The 12,350-nt window shown below is 30.3% G+C and overlaps 1 pseudogene; it reads left to right on the top strand.

The window, feature by feature from the left end:
- The window catches only part of LOC149546724 (uncharacterized), a 183,945-nt pseudogene that overhangs the window by 149,469 nt on the left and 22,126 nt on the right, over positions 1-12,350 (top strand).

The following is a 12,350-nucleotide window of genomic DNA, read 5'->3' as shown; positions in this document are numbered from 1 at the left end:
AGAAGTGTTTGTATATAAAGGCCTCTAGAATGACTAGGAGTTAGCAAATTGGTAAGCCTCACAATTAAGCACATATCCACCAAGAGTGGATTATCCTCCATTGAGCATAGGAGTTAGTGTGATGATGAGAGGATAAGATTACATAGGTGTGTCACATAAAATTATGTTTTAGACACCATGTGCTTAATTAGAGTGCAAACAACTGTGTTGCCTACATGAAAACTCAGTTGATTATGCAAACTCTAGCGTTGTAGACACCATGTGCTAAAATAGAGTTGATAACTCCTGTGTTGTCTACAAGACAACTCATATGAGTATGCATACTCCTAGGTGTCTAACTAATAAATAATAAAATAATGCATTTATCCTAAATAAACTTAATTAAAGTGTAAATAATAATTATTCACATTAACACATGTCCCATAATCTATCTATCTTTGTAGGTACTCAGTTCACTCTTATCAACATTCACAACAAGATACGAAGGACGCCCATCAGAAGATTTCAACACGAATGACCATTTCAGACCCAAAGGAAATATGGCACCTCCTTGTCCATGCAAGCCTAATTTCTTTATCTCACTCACAATCCAATCAAATCCTTAGTGTTGTACCAATCCCCCTGTTGCATGGCTCCTTTAAAAGTGGATCATGTGGTCCATATAGATTTGTAAAAAAATGTGATCCTCATCTTTAGGTCCTCTAAAATGTGTTCTCTCTATGGGTGAGGGTGGCGGAGGTGGTTGTGGTGTAGTAGAGGTCCTCACAGATTGCGTGCTGAGAGACCTATATAATGGTAATAACTCATTATCAATATTTCAATATTCCCTCAACATAAAATCGTATTTGAACCATTTTTCAACCAAAACTAATTTTGAGGCATTCCTATCAATACAGATCCCCATCCAAACTTGATATGTGTTGAAGTGGCCATCCTGCAATTAGTTCCAACTACTCTCAAAAGATGCAATATCAAATATCCAAATGAAGAATATTGAGGTATGAATGATATCACCAGGTTTTCCATTTCAAAGATAATTTCTAGAAATGTCTTTCACCATGTAGATGCTTGTATGGATTTGCCTCAGGTATCACTCTTGCAAGAGTTAATGCATTATAACCCAACAAAATGAAACAATTTTTTGTTGTTGCTATTGCATTCTTGCATTCGATGTTGTTGCACTCTTTATAGTGTCAATTTTTGATCATAGGGCATATAGGGGTATTATGTATTCATGATAATATAAATATGTTAGGCAAGCTTTTCATCATGCTTATTAAAGTGGAAGTGGTTGTGAACACTTAATAAACACGACACACTCATCCTACATTTTAACTAACATCCAAAACAAATTCTTTTATCTGTGAACAACCAACCTCAATTTGAGAAGATTCATCTATCTTGTTAATTAGAAGGGGATACCATAACCATGATTCCACATTTTCATTTAATATGTATATGAAATTCTAATTAATTTTTTGCCACAACTAACATTCACAAACTGAGTGTACTTGAATCTGCATATCAAGATCTAAACTTGAACATAAATATGAACTTGAATCAGAACCTTGACTCGCTAAATTGCAATCTTGATGAAGTCGCAGAAGAATAAAGAATAGTCATAAACCTCCAACCCTAAATATTTTCAAAAGCTCCAGCACTTCCAAATTCAAATGTAGAAAGGGTTGCAGTTGGTGTACATCATTATTTGAAAATCCACCATGCGAAAATATCTCATTCCTTGAAAAGAACTATCATATCTACCCTAATTTTTATTTTGTGTGGTCAAATTATGGTGTTACAGTCCTAAGATTGCCAATCAAACAAATATTTTAAAGGCTACAAAATATTTCAATGGGCTTCCACAAATATTAATGTGAGTGAAAGATTTGTACACTTACCAATCACGAGTGTAATTGTAACTCCATGATCTAGATGGCCCACCAAAAATTTCTATGAAAGCCTTAGCTATTCAAAATGATATTGTGGAAAAGGTTCATGGTTTTTAGAGATACAAATGGATCTTTTTTTAATATAAGGAATTTGAAATTGGTAATTTTGGAAGTGAAAATAAACGAGCATAAGGTGTTACCAATCAAGGAAGAGGGTCTTTATTTCCTTGAAATTTATCAGAGTATGGATTGACTCGAGGAAAGGGGGAAGATTAAAAGGTGATGCAAACTTATTGAAGGGAAGTAACAAACAAAACAAAACAAAAACAAATAAAGCCAAAAATGCAAAAAAAAGGGTCAGTTATTTACAATGGAGAGGGAAAAACCCTAAAAACTAATTGTGACCATTTACAAGCTAGAAAAAGTATGAGCCTTTCCAAATCAATTTTTGGAAAAATGAATGCATATTTGATTGAATGGAAAGCAACATAGCCAAAGTAAAGTTCATCTCATCTCTGAAAGATATATGCATGGGGGGGGGGGGGGGGAATATAGAATTATAATCTCCTATATTTTTCAAATTAGCATCTTTCATAATGGTAGAAAAAATGCCAATAAATGTTTCCATACCTTGAGTTTCTTGAAATTTTGATTGCTCATGTGATTTTTCCATTGTAAATTGTTGTGTTGATTCCTCCAAAGGAAGATACTAGAAAAGATTTTTAGGAGGCTAGAAAATATATGAATCTTTTTCTTCCTCTTGACTGTCCCTTGAGTCCTCTACAAGAGCATTTTCTTGTTCATGCAACACTTCACCAATTTCTTTTTCTTAAAACATTTCTTCTACTTTTTCTAGCTCTTTTACAGGATATCTTCTTTGGATGAGGATAGCACCATAAAAAGATTTTTAAAATGTTACTCACTTTGCCAAATCCTCTGTGATTTCTTGGATTGGATTTTCTCTAAATGGAGGAATAAAAATAAACAAATCAACATCATCTTCATTTCTTGCAAGGATCCAATCCTTCAATATTGCTAGATAATTCTTAAATAACTTCTAGTATTTATCTTCAATAGAGCCGCCAACCTCCATTCTTGAGGAGGTACCTCAAAATTTTGGAAATCAACTACTCAAGGTACTTTGATTTCCCCAGCAGAATCACCAAAAAATTGTTAGTACATAGTTTTTCCCCTTGATTTTAAATCTCAAAGAGGGAAAATTCTTGATAAACTAACATATTGAATTCTCACAAAGGCATAAGGAATTCTCTGCTTAGTATTGCTTTGAAATACTATTAGGTGCAGCTACCATTTTGAAAAGATATTCGTTAATTTCTCTTTTGAGGGAAAATCTTCCCAATGAGTATTTTTCAAGAAAACACTAAAAAAATTAAACAATCAATTCATAAAAATGAAGAGAATGTGTAGGCTAAAAAACAATTCTCATCTAACAACAATAATCATCCATATGATTAATCATTTTAAAGATGAAAGCAACTTAAGATTTATCCTTCTTCCCTCAAACTCTTTCAACCTCAAAACAAGATTTCAAATTGTAATAAGACAATGCAAATCTTTTCACAAACGACCAATCTTCTCAAGAAAATAAACTATTATAGAATAGGTAGCAATACCTATTCTAGAAAAACTTCAAAATATAAAACTGCAGAATTTTATATTACTTGTCACAACCAAAATTTGCATCAAAGTTCAGAGAATAGATACTTAATCAAAAATAGTTCTGATTTGCATATCTATGGGGAGTCGACCCTTTTACAATAGAATTTCCTACTTTTGAAGAAATCCTACTCAAGTAGTTTCTCAACTACCCTAACTCCCTTTCCTTAAAATCCATTTTCCAATCCCGTAAAAATTTTCCACAAATACCTCCTATAACAATAATAATTAATTCTCTTAAAGAATTAATCATTTTAAATTCTCTTTCCAATTTACCCTACTAATGCAAATTACAATAATTAACAATTAATTCTTTAAAAAGAATTAATTATTTTAACATTCCTTTCCAAATATAATCCACTCCATCGACTTCCCTAATTAACTCTTTTACTTTCACCCTCATATTATAATAATAATTAATTCTTTATAGAATTAACTATGTGAGAAATTAATGCTAGTTTGAATGAATTTGATATTTAGTTATTTTGCATTTAAATGTGACAATATTTAATTTTTTTAAAGAATTAAATACTATAAATTGTAAAATAATCTTTAAATGATTTTTGAAGTTTTCTCTCTTTAAATTTCTCAAGTTGTTGATTTAAGAGGAGGGAGGAGGGATGCTTAGGGTTTTAAAACCCTAGATAAAAGCGAGCATCGTAGATGTAATGAGTGTTAAGTATTCTATTCATTCTAATGATAGATGGGTTCTTGTGAGTCACTACTCATGTAACATGGGTCAATGGGTATGACTAAAAAACCACATAGTTGAACCTTGATAATAATATCACAAATTTGACTTGCTATGGAAAATATGTCCTACTTATCAATTAATGAACTTAAAAGGCTTTCTAATGAATGGTTAATAAGAAACAACACTTGACGAAGATTTTGAAATTGTGGTTGCAAGAAAATAGGGCTTAACTTAAGAGGAAAAAAATAGTTAGCGAGAATACATTTTCTAATGCATTTGATTGCTAGAATTTTTTTTGGTGATTTGAGAAAGTCAAATAAACACACTAGGGTAACTTTAAATTATCCAAAATGATGCTAATTGTATATAGATTTGCCTTTGTAACAATACATGTTTTAAGATCCTCAATTTGTTGCACATCCTTATGTAATGTTAAGCTTCATTTAAGCTTTCCAATTAAATACCCATTGAGTTATCCCTTGCACCTCCTTTAGGTGCAAGTGCTAGTAATAACAAGGTACACAAGCACCAAAGTTATTTGCTTTCATGGTGGTTGGTTAACCATTTGTGAATGGAGAAATTATGTCATAGTAAGCATTTTGAAATATATCATTTTGTGGGTTAAGTAATTGTAAATGGAGAAAATGTATGAAAGGGTAATTAAAGGTGACTAAATTCAATGTTAATTGGATGTATGTACATTTTTAAAAATTGTAAGGAAATTTATAAAGACCAATTGAATGTAATTTACACATCACTTTGAAAGATTTTCTACTTTGTTAATATATTGAGTAGTAGTACAACTTCATCAGAATTGTTGCTAAACCATTGCAAGACTTGATTTATAATTAAAAGAAAAATAAGCATAGTAAAATCTAGAAAAACATGAAATGTCTCATAGTTGTCAAATTTCTAAGTGCATTTAGGTCAAAATGCATAAAATAGTTTTGAATATGTCAAATGTGCCTAACAATATCCTCAGAAGAAGAGTCATTTTCAAAGTGAGAAGTAGAGTGAAGTGGTAATGATGTTGGAGAATAGAAGTCTCATCTGGCAATGCTAGTTATCATAGATTTTGCTTTTGAAAAATGGTTGTGATTGTAAAGAACACTAGTTATTTAACAATGACTTTTTTTGGAAGTGAGACTCCTCTTTATTTGCCTATAATGCTTATTATAGATTCTTACTATAGGAAATATTGAGAAAGTACATGAACTACAACTTGAACCTGGGCCCTTCTAGGTTCATTTGTAGGTGTTCTCCCATTTGAGTTGCTCTGCCATTTGGGGTGCTCGCCTTATCTAGTTTGAGGATTCTAGAGTGCGGGCTGACCTTTCATCACTACCTTTGATAGACATATTGTTCAAATTGTACTTTGATGCCATGTTGAAAGCACATAACTGTAAGGTTTCTATCCTAGAATATCTCGATTACAAGTTTAGTTGCTATCTCATTGGAATTACTCATTCTATAGAATTTGAGATTATATAAAGTATAATTTGATCTTCCTGAGTGCTTCAATGCTTAGCCATTTTTCTATAAACAATATTATATGGAATGTGGATTATTGATCACTTATTGTAGGACATACATTGATTAATTCCAAGTTGATTTAGGATCCATTTTGTCTGAATTGAATACAATATGTTGGAAGCATGAATGTTGATGATTTTCCTTGGGGGGGGGGGGGTATTGTAGAGACATGATTATTTATCATTATCATGATGATATGTTACATTCATGACTGTGTTTGTCATTTATGTAAACATAGCAATTCTTTGTGGTATCTAACAAAAGAACAATGATAAAGATTAAGTCGGTACAGACATATCATTGAGTACTTTCACTAGCAAGGTTAATGGGAGATACTACTAAGTGTCTAGTATATGCAGCTAACCTCGGGTGAAAACAGTATTATGTCTGGAAGAAGTTATGCAAGTTTTGGTGTAGACTATTCATAGATTTTATAAAAGCATGTTCTAGTAAACTTGTTATATCTCTTAGTAGAGTTGTTATTTTGAGAAGCAAGGTTACAGGTGTGTAGAAGACATTCTGGAGATGACATGGCTAAGCTCACTCGTCATAATATTACACATGTGGAAATTTATTCAAGTTACAAAGCGATAGATTGATGTTATCACTAAGTACAATGTGTTCTTAATGAGGTGCTATAATAATTAATTGAGAAGGTGTAATAGCTGACTCAAGGGAATTGTTTTATGGACTCGGTATAAAGGAAGCACATTTTCCTTTGTTATGCAAGCAAGTATGAAGTAAGCAAGAAGAGTGAAAAAGAGAAGAAAAGATATAAACACTGAGTAATTGTGAAGATAAGTGTAACGCCCCACCAAGGGATCCAAAGAATTAACCTAGAGTTTCACTAAGTTTGCTAAACATTTTTTTTTTTAAAAAGTAAGAACGTATATCATACACATCAAACACATAGTAGCGGAAGCAATAACATGAAATCATCAACAAACATACATGATAAGTTACATTCCTTAAGGATCCCAAGACGTTGAGTCACATTTAAATTTAATTAATTCTAAGTCTAACAACTACCACATCCACATGAAAGAATAATAAGAAAGTCCAATGTCCATAATATACATTTGTTCTGAATGCCTCTTGGCAATTTAATTCGGAATGCTCAATCATCCACTGTACATATCACAGGGTATGAAAGGCTTAAAAGAATATACATATGTAAAGATAAAGATACATCATCCTCAAATCCATGATAAAAAGTACAGTAAAATAAATGAAACTAATAACATACCTGATACATCCATACATCCATAATGATAAAACATCTATTAAAAAATCTAACCATCCATCATAATAATCCAAGAACATAGTGAAGGTAAATGCCAACCCAAAAAGCTCCAGCCACGGTGACCACGGACAGATCTCAATGGTAAGAGTAAAAAGCACTACCACCCGGCTGCGTGGAACCTAAATGGTCCACTCCCACCGCGCTGAGGAGATAGTCTCAAGTCCCAAACAGGGTATCAAAACACAAAACACAAGTACTCTCTAAGTCTAGGAAATCCTAAAAGTATACTAACTCAAGGGTTCCAACATAGATAGACATCTAGACCCAGAGGCACCACAAAGACACGTAGAAAACCTGCTATGCAAGCGGGAAAGTGTCATCGCAAAAGTCACGTAGAAGTTACTCGAGCAATCCATTAGGAATCTCGGGTCCCTAGTGATCCCTGCGGCCACTAGTATCCTCTCGTACTGACGAAGCATACTGCGGAATGCAAGGTCGTAACCAAGCGTTCTCTCTACCCCATCCTAGCCTGTACTAGCACTCAAGGCATGGGAGAGAACATACAATTATCTTATTAGGTTCATTTAAGTCAGTATTTAGGTGAGATGTTTTCACTTGTTAAAACAACTTACAATGGGTTACTCCAGGTAGCCTCTTAGGGCCCTAATCCCCATTGCAAGCCACTTCTCGACACTACACATAGATAACCTACCCTAGGCTCATGAAATCACAAATCAAAGAATCATAATAAAATCACCTCAGTCCTATACAAGCAACTGAAAAACATCATAAAAGATAAGCCACAAAATTTACATCAGTTCTTCATGAGCAACAAGTAAGCATCAAATAATAATCATATGATCACAACAGTTCTCTATCAGCAACTAAAGGCATCAATGATAAATCACAATACTGATCAAAGACTCCAAAATGGTTAAGTCAACACATGACATCATCAAGAACATAACAAACACTTCAGTCCTCTCAAGCGACCGAAAGCAATCCAAGTATAACTGATCGATGACTCAAAAATGGTTAAGTCAGGTATCTTATATACATACACTTCAGCTTCGCACAAGAAGACTGAAAGCAATAACAACTAGTAAATACAATCATGTCATAGAGCACTCCATCACATTACCATGGTCGGGTTAAGAAAGATCGAGACCAAATCATCATATCATCACATTCACAAACCCCGAGCCTCTGGTAACAACCTAAAACTGGGCAATGCTAAAACAACCCCCAAAACATAGATAACGGAAAAAGTCACATAGAATAGAATTATCACACAGTTGGACATGAATGATAATATATTGTTGAGTTAATGTAAGGTTTTAAGTTCTACTTTCATGTATGTTTGAAGTATTAAGTTTTTGCAATTAACCCTTACCATTAACCCATTCTCGTATTTACAATTACAATACTCCCAACTCCATTAATTAAATTATAAACAATAAATGCAACTAACATTATTAATTGATATTTATTATTAATTCAATTAATAATTAATAATTATTTACTAATTTATTAATTAAGTAATAGACAAAGTTATTTACAAAATTCTTTAATAAATTAAATTAATTAATCTAATAATTAATATTTAAATTAAACCTTTTTTTTTTTTGAAATATATATATATATATATATATATATATATATATATATATATATATATATATATATATATATATATATATATATATATATATATATATATATATATATATATATATATATATATATATATATATATATATATATATATATATATATATATATATATATATAACTAACATTTACTAATTCATTAACTAATTAATAATAAAATTATTAATTAATAATAATAATAATTACTAAATAAATTTAATTAACCAAATTAAAATATTTTTAAAATGAATTAATACTATATCTAATAATTATATAAAATTAATAATAAAACATCAATAAACATGATTTAACAAACTTTATTTAAAATTCATATCAATTTAAAAAAATAAAATAAAATCACACACCCCCCACGGATTTATTAAAACTGGTGTTGTTTTTTATTAACAGTCGCCGACATGTACTATAGGTCGTGCGACCCATTTAAAGCCCCCTCATAGTAGCGACGTACACTGCGATTCACTGCAGGAGTTCGTGCAGACCGCCGACAGGTAGGTAAGGGTAAGTATATTTTTATTTATTATTTATTTTTAATTAATTTTAATAAAACTTGTTATATGTTATGATTTGTTACTCAATTTCTTGTGAAATATAATCTACTTTTATAATAAAAAGAAACTTTGTTATTATAGTAATTTAAAATAATTTTCTTTTAAAATAAATTTTATTTATTTTACTATAAATATGTAAACAAAATTATCAAACAATTTAATAATATATATATATTTTTTTTAATATATAATTTTGAAATTATTTTCCTCTAAACTCTAATGGAGAAAATACTACCAACCATCCAATTTTATTTATTTTTATTTTTATTTTTAAATTTAGAATTTCATCTTTAAATTCGAACCCTCCCAATTTTAATCCTACTTTCTTTAATCTACAAGATGGAATTTTTCCTAAATAGTTTTTAAATCTAGATTACAAATGAAATCGAATAGCAAAAGATCCAGAACGAAGAAATGATACATTCAAGAAGACAAGATTCTTACAATCACGAAGTAGACAGAACATATTAAATTTCTTAAATCATTTAGGGGTCAAAATACCAGACCCTACCTGAACTTGATGCTAATATGCAATCCCCAAAATCTGTAAGAGAACTCGCTCCTTTTCAATAACTTTATTCTGAAAATCTTTCCTAGAATTCTCCTTCTGAAATTTGCTTCCAAAAACTCTCTCCAAAATTCCTGTCTCCAAAATTCACGGTCCAAATTCGTGTCCCCCAAAATGAACCCCCCCCCCAAAGTTGTGATAAGGAGTTTTCTCCTCAAATTGGGGCACTAATTGTGCATTCACCCGAGAGGACTCTTTGCTCAACTGAGTTAACTCAAAATTATCTTTTATTAATCTTTGCTTTATCTTTCTAATGCATATTAAATGAATCATTAAATAACTTTATTTAATTTTTCCACTTGACTTCTATTTTTAATCTTTATTACTTTTAAACCCATGCGCACTTTATGAAATTAAAATAACATTATAATTTCCTCTTATTTTATCTTTTTAATTAATTTCTTTATTTTCAACACATGCTCGCATCATGCAATCTTACAACTTTTAATAATTAATATATTTTCACTTTTTAATTTATTTTAGAAACTTAATTGATAAAATATTTAATTAACTTAAATAACCATAATATTTAGCATTTATTTAAAAATGAACTCTAAATATATTATTATTAAATTAAATAAATATTATAATGTTCTAAATTATCCTTAAACTTTTATCTCCAAATTTAATTCTTTTTATTTAATTAATTTCTCAATTAATTAAATATAATCAAATATTAAAATATCATAATAATCTTCTATTAAATTAAATCATTAATTAATCGTTTTAATTAATTTCTTTTATATTTAAACTCATGCTTAGATCATGCGATCTAGAAACCTTTAATAATTTAATATCTTTTCCACTTTTAATTTATTTAAGAAACTTTAATTGATAAAATATTTATTATTTCAATTAATAATAATATTTAGCATTTATTTAAAAATGAACTCTAAATATATATTATTATTAAATTAAATAAATATTATCACATTCTAAAATTATACTTAAAATTTTTATTTCCAAATTTAATTCTTTTTATTTAATTAATTTCTCAATTAATTAAATATAATTAAATATTAAAATATCATTATAATTTTCTATTAAATTAAATCATTAATTAATCCTTTTAATTAAACTTAATTAATAGAAAATACATCAAGGACTCATAAAGCAACATACGAAAACCCATCATAGAAAAATACATACTAAATAAAAAAAAGGGTTATAATCATGAAATAACATCATTTGATGCATTCAAAGGGTACTTAACTCAGATACTTGCCCTAATTATCAATTAGGACAATTGGCTAAAGGGTTTAGGAATTGGACTTAAGAGTTTATCTCCCCTCTCTTACCATTGAGATAATGCGATAGGGTACGCTCATCCTGGCAATTCAGGGAAGTCGATTACCGGTACCTACAACCTGCATAAAATCCACGCATGTACAAACACAATATTCTAAGCTAAACAGACAATGGCAGGAAGTGGTGCATCGTGTAGATCCTAACTAGCAGGTGACTACGACTCCCTTCCTTAACCACATCAGAAACACCATACATAAAGAAAACAAACACGCACACCATACACATGCAGTATGGGGTAAGTATCCATAAGAAAGCACATGTGATAATAAACCATATAACTAATCATCATTGATAATTGAAAACATTGAATAATCATCATACATGCATGAAATATAGAGTACCAAGTCATCTCATCATATAATAAATTGAGTGTAAAACAACATCTGATAATCTGAAAGTAATGCTACTAAACATCAAGTATAAAACTGGCCTAAAAGAGTTTGGCAATTAAAAAAAAATGTGAACTAGGGGCAGGCACTACAATAAGAAGAGCAGAGTGAAGTTGGAGAAACTTCATTGCCGATGTTTTATTTTGAGATCCAAGGTTTGATATTTGGATCCGAGGTTCATGACCTAGTCTATAAGGTTTGACAGTGATTGGCCCAATTGACAAGATAGACGAAAGATGATAAAGCACAACAAGAACAATTATTCTGCAAAGAATAGCTGAGAGATCAGGTGGACAATGATTTCAATGGTCTTGCCTAGAAGCTGTTTGGATAGTGGATCCTTCTACCTTCTACAACTCCTAATAGGGTTGAAATTTTCTAAAAAGGATTCAAAGTCTCCTAATAGGGACTCTTATGTGCTAAATGTGTTTATAGACTCCTAACAGGGTCCATCCTCTAACAAGGAATATATATATATATATATATATATATATATATATATATATATATATATATATAAAATATACATATAGCACATAAGAGTCCCTATTAGGAGACTTTGAATCCTTTTTAGAAAATTCCAACCCTATTAGGAGTTGTAGAAGGTAGAAGGATCCACTATCCAAACAGCTTCTAGGCAAGACCATTGGAATCATTGTCCACTTGATCTCTCAGCTATTCTTTGCAGAATAATTGTTCTTGTTGTGCTTTATCATCTTTCGTATATATATATATATATACATATACATATATATATATATATACATATATATATGTATATGTATATATATATATGTATACATATATATGTATATATGTACATATAT

Source organism: Cupressus sempervirens, chromosome 7, assembly GCF_028749045.1.
Source record: "Cupressus sempervirens isolate cs-2001-9-10 chromosome 7, ASM2874904v1, whole genome shotgun sequence".
In the NCBI taxonomy this organism is placed as follows: domain Eukaryota; kingdom Viridiplantae; phylum Streptophyta; class Pinopsida; order Cupressales; family Cupressaceae; genus Cupressus; species Cupressus sempervirens.
The sequence above is the reverse complement of the archived record's forward strand: the minus strand, read 5'-3'. Positions and strand labels throughout refer to the sequence as shown.